At 45.9% G+C, this 7,580-nt stretch overlaps 1 pseudogene; it reads left to right on the top strand.

Moving 5' to 3' along the window:
• The first annotated feature begins 2,754 nt into the window (after nucleotides 1–2,754).
• LOC129698473 (U2 spliceosomal RNA) lies at nucleotides 2,755–2,858 on the top strand (annotated as a pseudogene).
• Nucleotides 2,859–7,580: the final 4,722 nt, after the last annotated feature.

The following is a 7,580-nucleotide window of genomic DNA, read 5'->3' as shown; positions in this document are numbered from 1 at the left end:
TTTTTTGGGATCTGTAAATGAGCGTTCAGTGCCGTTATAAGAAATCTTCATTCTGTCAGGAAAAACTACCCGTATCTCACACCGGGGACGTCCTTCAGAGTGTGTCTTGCCTGTGTGAACAATTTCATTCTCCGGACGACCTCCGGTGGGTAATCACGGAAAATTCGAATATTATCCCCACGGTATGTCAGATTCTTCCCATGAGTAATCTTTCTCAATATAAACTCCACTGAAGAGATATCACGGAATTTCACAATTATCTATCTTGAATAATTTGTCCCTCTTGCAACACGCCCAACTCGGTGAGCGATGTCTATTCTTGGTTCTTCCGACAGTTCAAAAACATCTTTGAGTAAATCAGTAACGAAAGTACATGCTTGAGATTCATGTCCCACTCGTCCTTCTCCAAGAATTCTCAGATTTTGTCTTCTAGATCTTGCCTCTAAGTCCAGACATTTGTCAGTCATTCTTCAAAGTTTTTCCTCTTCAGTTTTCTGTGATTTTTTCAAACTCCTTATTTCCGTGACCATCTCTTTTATCTCATTCTCCATCTCTTCCATTATCTCATCCAGTTTTCCGATATCATCCTTCACATCTTTAAATTTCTTGTTATAGTCATTTTCGATTCTAACACACTCTGACTAGTTTTTTTAATCAAATTCCTTATATTGCTTCTTCAGTTCCTTTAACTCACTGCAAGTATTATCAATTTTTTGAGAAATTCTCTCCATACTAGTCTCCATACTCTGCTTATTACTCTCCATATTAGTATCCATACTCTGCTTATTACTATCCATATTAGACTCCATAATCTGCATCTTTTCCAGTGTAATATTGATTGTAGCAGTCATATCTAAAAGCATTTGCTTTACCTCCTTGTCCTTCTTGTCTCCTTTTGTAGCCATTTCAAGCAGAGACCCTTGGCTGTAAGATTCGTCTTCTTCTGAGCCTTCTTCTGTCGTTTGCAGAGTATCTAATACTTTCTCGAGCTGGAGACTTATGGTGTTCTTCTTAGGTGCCCGTGAGCTTTTTTCTCTGCTCATTTAAAACTCCCGATTTTTACCATTAAACTCCCGATTTTCGCATCACTTTATGATGATGTCACCTGTACGCGACGCCAAGCAGCTCCGGTGAGTTTTTTTAAAAAAATCGGTACTGACTTTAAAACAGCCTTTTTGCGATTTTTGCAGGAGAGGAGCGCACTGCTGTGCCTTAGTGCTCCATGGCGCCACCGGAAGTCCAGAAATATGTTTATTAAAAGAAACATAGAAACATCGAAAATAGGTGCAGGAGGAGGCCATTCGGCCCTTCGAGCCACCACCGCCATTCATTGTGATCATGGCTGATCGTCCCCTATCAATAACCCGTGCCTACCGTCTCCCCATATTCCTTGACTCCACTAGCCCCTAGAGCTCTATCTAACTCTCTCTTAAATCCATCCAGTGATTTGGCCTCCACTGCCCTCTGTGGCAGGGAATTCCATAAATTCACAACTCTCTGGGTGAAAAGTTTTTTCTCACCTCAGTCTTAAATGACCTCGCCTTTATTCTAAGACTGTGGCCCCTGGTTCTGGACTCGCCCAACATTGGGAACATTTTTCCTGCATCTAGCTTGTCCAGTCCTTTTATAATTTTACTTCGGAGTCACGTGAGTGACTTCGTGAAGAACCCGCTTACAACGCATGCGTGTCATTACGCTAATGCATTGCAACTCGTCATTGTCGGGAGGAAGGACGTTCCTCCCAAACGGCGGGGTTTTCAAACCTGCAACAGTAAGGTAAGTGAACATCGATCTTTACTTACCTTTTTTCTACAGAAGGCTGTTGGAAGCTGGCGGGGGAGAAGTCTGCAAGCGCCGACAAGGACAGCAGGCAGCCAGCAACGGCCGGTGGCACGACAGTCCCCCTTAGCGGGAGTTCGTGCGACTTCAGCTCTGGGAAGAAAATACCGACAAGGGAGCACTCCGGAGCCGACACAGCCCCAAAGACCGACGCTACATGGGCCTGGGGCTGTGGAACAGGTAAGAAAATTCCTTACCTTTTCTTATTCTTTCCAGGAAGGCTGACGAGCTGCCGTTTCTACAGCAGCAGACAGCCAGCAACGGAAGTCGGCACCACTGTCTCCCATAACGGGAGCGAGTGCCAACTTCACCCCATACGGGGTGGAGGGAAAAACAGAGCCAACAACCCACAAAACAGTGGGTTGTATTAGGGCTCTGGCACTTTTTAAAATTAGGGGGTCCCTAGGAACAGAAGGACCAGCCCCGTAAACACCGGGGTCGGTCCGAGCGGCTCGAACCCGACACGGAGGGAACGACGTTCACCAGGGGAAAAAATTAAAAGTCGGGAACAGCAGGTAAGAGACTCTGCGTTTCCTTCCACTTACCCTTTAGGTGCAGACATGGACCGGGTCCATGTAAGCTGCAGAAAGACCGCGGAGTGCAGGCAGCCGGCAGGAGAACAGCAACGGCAGCCAGCAGCGGCAGCGGCAGCCGACAACGGCAGGAGCAGCAAAGGCACTTCGACTCCCGGAGGGGAAAACACCTGTGCCCGACTTCGCTCCCGCAACAGGGGGCAAATTCATTTCTGGGGCAGTATGCCAGTCTCGCTTTGGAAGCGAGTCTGGCTTGAAGCAGCGCTAACGGCCAGCGCCGAGGCAAAGGACATTGCAGTGCAGTTGACTGGCTGCAATCCACCTGAGGGACCAGTAATGTGAGTACCGGGGTCGGTCCCAGCGGGGTGTTTTAGTTAGAGTGATCGCTTCTTGGCCTTTTGGCTAAGATCAACTATAGTAGCTGTTTATTATCAGTTTTAAATCTGATACGTCCCTTATCTAAGGACCATATAAGCAGGAGTCCCCAGAACTGAGGGCATTAGAGTGGGGTTGACCGGCTGAAACGACCGCGAGGGACCAGTACTGTGAGTACCGGGGTCGGTCCCAGCGGTCTGAGATAAACGAGCAGCCAGGAGCGCTGAGAGCGTTGGAGCCGGGTTAATGAAATGGACTAGGTGGAATCAGCTGTGCCAGATGTCCTCCACACCGGCCATATCCACTCCATGGAAGGAAGGACAAAGCTGGAGAAGGAGGACCGTGGAGCAGCGGGCAGCCAGCAGCAGCCAGCGGCACTTGAATCAACCATAGTGGGATCAGCTGTGCCCAATGTCGGGCCTGCACCGGCCAGAGCCATGCGGCCGAGCGGTAAGGCTAGACACAAATCAAACAAGGTAGTGGACTCAGAAGGGTCCGACTTTGCATAACCGCCGGCGACCAGCGCCCGAGAGCGCTGGAGGAGGAAGAAGTGGTGTATGGAGCCTTCCTCCAACGTGATAAACCCACAGCAGTACCTCTTTGAGGGCTGCACAATGCTTCTACCCCATCAGAGGGGAGCACTGTGGGTCAGTTCTGGGCTGACCTGCAAAAGGGGTCCGCAGAACAAAAGACAAGTGGGCAGCAGTTAAGCCCACATGGGTACCCCGTGCGGGACCCTAGAGATCTCTAACTCTATAAAAAAAGAGTAGGCAGGACCCTGATGGGCCAGAGCCTGGTAATACAGCATCCCATGATCCTAACACAGCAGGGACTCTGCTGGACATGGTGGCTGATTACTTTAACCAAGTCAAACATGGGTAGACTTGGATCCAGGATGGCAATAGTATTACTATATGTCTGGCCACAAACGCCAACAAGAAATATTTACAGAGACTGGCCAGACATCTGCCACCTGGCAACGGTGAGGCATTACAGGTGCCCAGCGTAAACCAATGCATTTGGCAGCATATGGGGACGAACATCAGGAACCAGGACCTCAAGATCCAGAGAACCTTAAAGGGATTGACGGAAGGCATCATAGCATACACCCGCACCCTGGACTAAACATAGGTAATCAAAGACCATCAAGACGCACTAGCTCTGTTTAGTAATATGCAATATGACCTGAACTACATGTGGAAGGCTGCCATTCAGCCAGCACTGGGACCCCAAAAATGCTACCATTTGCAAACAAAGAACCGTGTGTGGACGAAGCCAAGACACTGGGGCTCATCAAGGCCAGCGCAAGGGCCTATTTTGGAGCACGATACCAGCCACAGGCAAGGCCATAAAAAATGTGGCTCATACCAGTGGCAGTGCCAGAAATCAATATAACCCGCAGGATCCTTTTTTAGGGTATGGCCAGGGCGGCCACCCTGGAAGATGCGGAAGCCTCAACCTCACACACAACCAGAACAAGAGATATCAAACCAGAACCTCCTTTTCAAAAAACCAAGGCAATAACACAACCACCGGTAACCATGGAGGTAGTTGGGTGTGGTTTCTTCTGTTAAAAAGGGACCTACGATGGTGGGGGAGGGGAGGTTGCAACACTACAGTTATGTATGGTATATAATCACTACAGATTCATATAATCTCAGCAGTATTCAGGGTTATCTGATAGGATTTACTCATCCCAATAACCCCAGTACAACATACACCAGAATGGCATTTTGTACTTACATAAACCAAACAATCTAAAAACCCACATGGTGCTACAAAAATTGTACACAAAAGGTGTGATTGAGCATACTTTTCATGGAACATTAGAATTTGTATCAAACATATTTATTAAAAATAAAATAGAGTGGGGTTGCAGGATTATCATTGATTTTTCAGCCCTAAACACATTTGTTCAAGATATTCATTTTAAGATGGATACTCTTATTACTGATAAAGACTTGGTGTCAGCTGGGGTTTTTCTATATGGCAGGCATTGACTTAAAAGAGGGGCAAACATCAGCCCCAATATTATTTACTAAAATTCTAATACCAGCTTGGCATTGTTATGTAAACAAAGCCATAGGGTGATGTATTTCCCCCGTTCTGCCCCATCAATGGGGTTCTAGGGAAAATTCAACTAGACTCGGCATCTGCAATTCTCAGAGTACCCGACTGGCCTACTAAATCATGGTATTCGGTCATACAGGGGATGGTGTTAGAACCATGTTCCCTCATGAACATAGCCAAATTTATTAATTCATCTAGTGACTGGGGCAGTCATCCATGCCATAAGACTATGGATTTATTGATTTGTAGAGTCTAAAAGACCCACTACACGGCATGGGGCTGTCAGACAGGACGATGAATCTCATCTCATCTGCACTAAGACTGTCAACACGGAAGCAGTACCTTGGACACATCAAGAAATGGGGCATATACTGCTTGGACAACAACCTCGACCAAAAGGCCAAGAACATTCTGGCCGTATTGGAATTTTAACAAGCCTCCATTATGATAATCGATGGAGCTACAGTGCCATCAATAGTGCCAGAAGTGCACTCTCCAATTACCTATCACAAGGAAGGGAGCGGCACATGGTGGGAACGCACCCCCTGGTAAGAAAACCAGGTACTCCGAAATCTGGGAAGTGGGTGTTGTTCTACACATGCTGACGAGCTGGTAGCCCATAACAGCATTGTCACCAGTAAAGGACCATGAAGATGGTTATGCTCATGGTGTTATTTACCGCACAACGAGTCCAGCCATTAAGCAAACTGAGCCTGGACTCCCTGATCATCTCACCCGAGAAACTGGTGTTTGTCATACAGGATTTAATAAAAGAAAACAGACCAGGTTCATCGGGTCAAGTGTTTGAATTTATGGTATACCCATATGACGAACGACTGTGTATAGCAAGACACATCCAACAATACATAGAATATACTAAGAGCATTCGAGGTCAGAGAATGGCGTTGTTTTATCTCTTACAAGAAACCGCATGAAAGGGTCACGACCCAAACTATATCAAGGTGGCTCAAATATGTCCTAGAGTTGGCAGGGATAGACACTAATGTTTTTTAACTCTCATTCCACCAGGGCTGCAGCAACATCCGCAGCAAAAATTCTAGAGGTACCCACAGACCAAATCCTCAGTATGGCAGGATGGTCATCCAAAAGGTTTTTCCAAAGGTTTTATAATAAACCAGTTATTTTTTTGGAGCCATCATTGTATTCAGAAACCATTTTACGTTCAACAATATAATTTGCCCGAAAGGTCACAGGGCTATGATTCTCCATGTAAACAATTTATATATTTTTCGTTATACCACACAACTTTTTGTATAAGTGTGTTTTAAACTTACTAATTATGCTCTCTCCCAATACCCAAGGCAGTTGTGAAGCATGGACTCGTTCCACGGCATGAGGTCACAGAGCTTTGAAATCTTCACGAAGTCACTCACGTGACTCCGAAGTAAAATAGTAAGATTAAACGAGAACTTACCAGTTTGAAGTTTGATCTGTATTTTATGAGGAGTTACGATGAGGGATTACGTGCCCTCCGCTCCCACCCTCTTATGATCATATCACAAACTGGTATATCTTTGATAATCTTACTATGTTAGATCATTATAGGTTCCTGTGACCTCACACCGCTGCTTTGAAGAATGACACGCATGCGTTGTAAGCGGGTTCTTCACGTAATCCCTCATCGTAACTCCTCATAAAATACAGATCAAACTTCAAACTGGTAAGTTCTCGTTTAATCTTACTATTTTATATGTTTCTATAAGATACCCCCTCATCCTTCTAAACTCCAGTGAATACAAGCCTAGTCTTTTCAATCTTTCCTCATATGACAGTCCCGCCATCCCAGGGATCAATCTCCTGAATCTACGCTGCACTGCCTCAATCACAAGGATGTCCTTCCTTAAATTAGGAGACCAAATCTGTACAAAATACTCCAGATGTGGTCTCACCAGAGCCCTATACAATTCCAGAAGAACCTATATTGAAATCCTCTTGTTATGAAGGCCAACATTCCATTAGTTTTCTTCACTGCCTGCTGTACCTGTAAGCCAACTTTCAGTGACCGGTGTACAAGAACACCCAGGTCCCGCTGTACCTCACCCTTACCTAACCTAACCCCATTGAGATAATAATCTGCCCCCTTGTTTTTGCGCCAAAGTGGATAACCTCACATTTATCTATATTATACTGCATCTGCCACGCATCTGCCCACTCACTCAACCTGTCCAGGTCACCCTACAACCTCCTAACATCCTCTTCACAGTTCACACTGCCACCCAGCTTTGTGTCATCCACAAACTTGCTAGTGTTGCTCCTTCTTTCCCTCTTCCAAATCATTAATATATATGGTAAACAGTTGCGGCCCCAACACCGAGTCTTGCGGCACTCCACTCGCCACTGCCTGCCAATCTGAAAAGGACCCGTTCACTCCTACTCTTTGCTTCCGGTCTGCCAACCAATTTTCTATCCATGTCAACACCCTACCCCTAATCTTGTGTACTGGCACCTTTAGACTTTAGACTTTAAGAAAAAACTATCTCAAGGAAAGACTCTGCTGAGATGTGTAGCCTTCTCCCCTTTTACAAAGCAAAGCAAATGAAACTGTGGATATCTATCAAAGTTACAGCCCATTTCGTACATTCCAAGCCAGCTGCTTTCTGGGGCTTAATGTTTCTAAAGCTGCAGTAATCCAGCAACCTTCACAGTGCTAAAGGTTCACCCAGCTATAAGACATCCCAAAAACATCACATATGGAAGGGAGCCACAAAGCATTGCAAATGCCGGAATACAGAGATTCTGCCT

Source organism: Leucoraja erinacea, chromosome 6 (assembly GCF_028641065.1).
Source record: "Leucoraja erinacea ecotype New England chromosome 6, Leri_hhj_1, whole genome shotgun sequence".
NCBI lineage: Eukaryota > Metazoa > Chordata > Chondrichthyes > Rajiformes > Rajidae > Leucoraja > Leucoraja erinaceus.
Note: the sequence above shows the minus strand (reverse complement) of the source record. Positions and strands in the feature narration are given on the sequence as shown.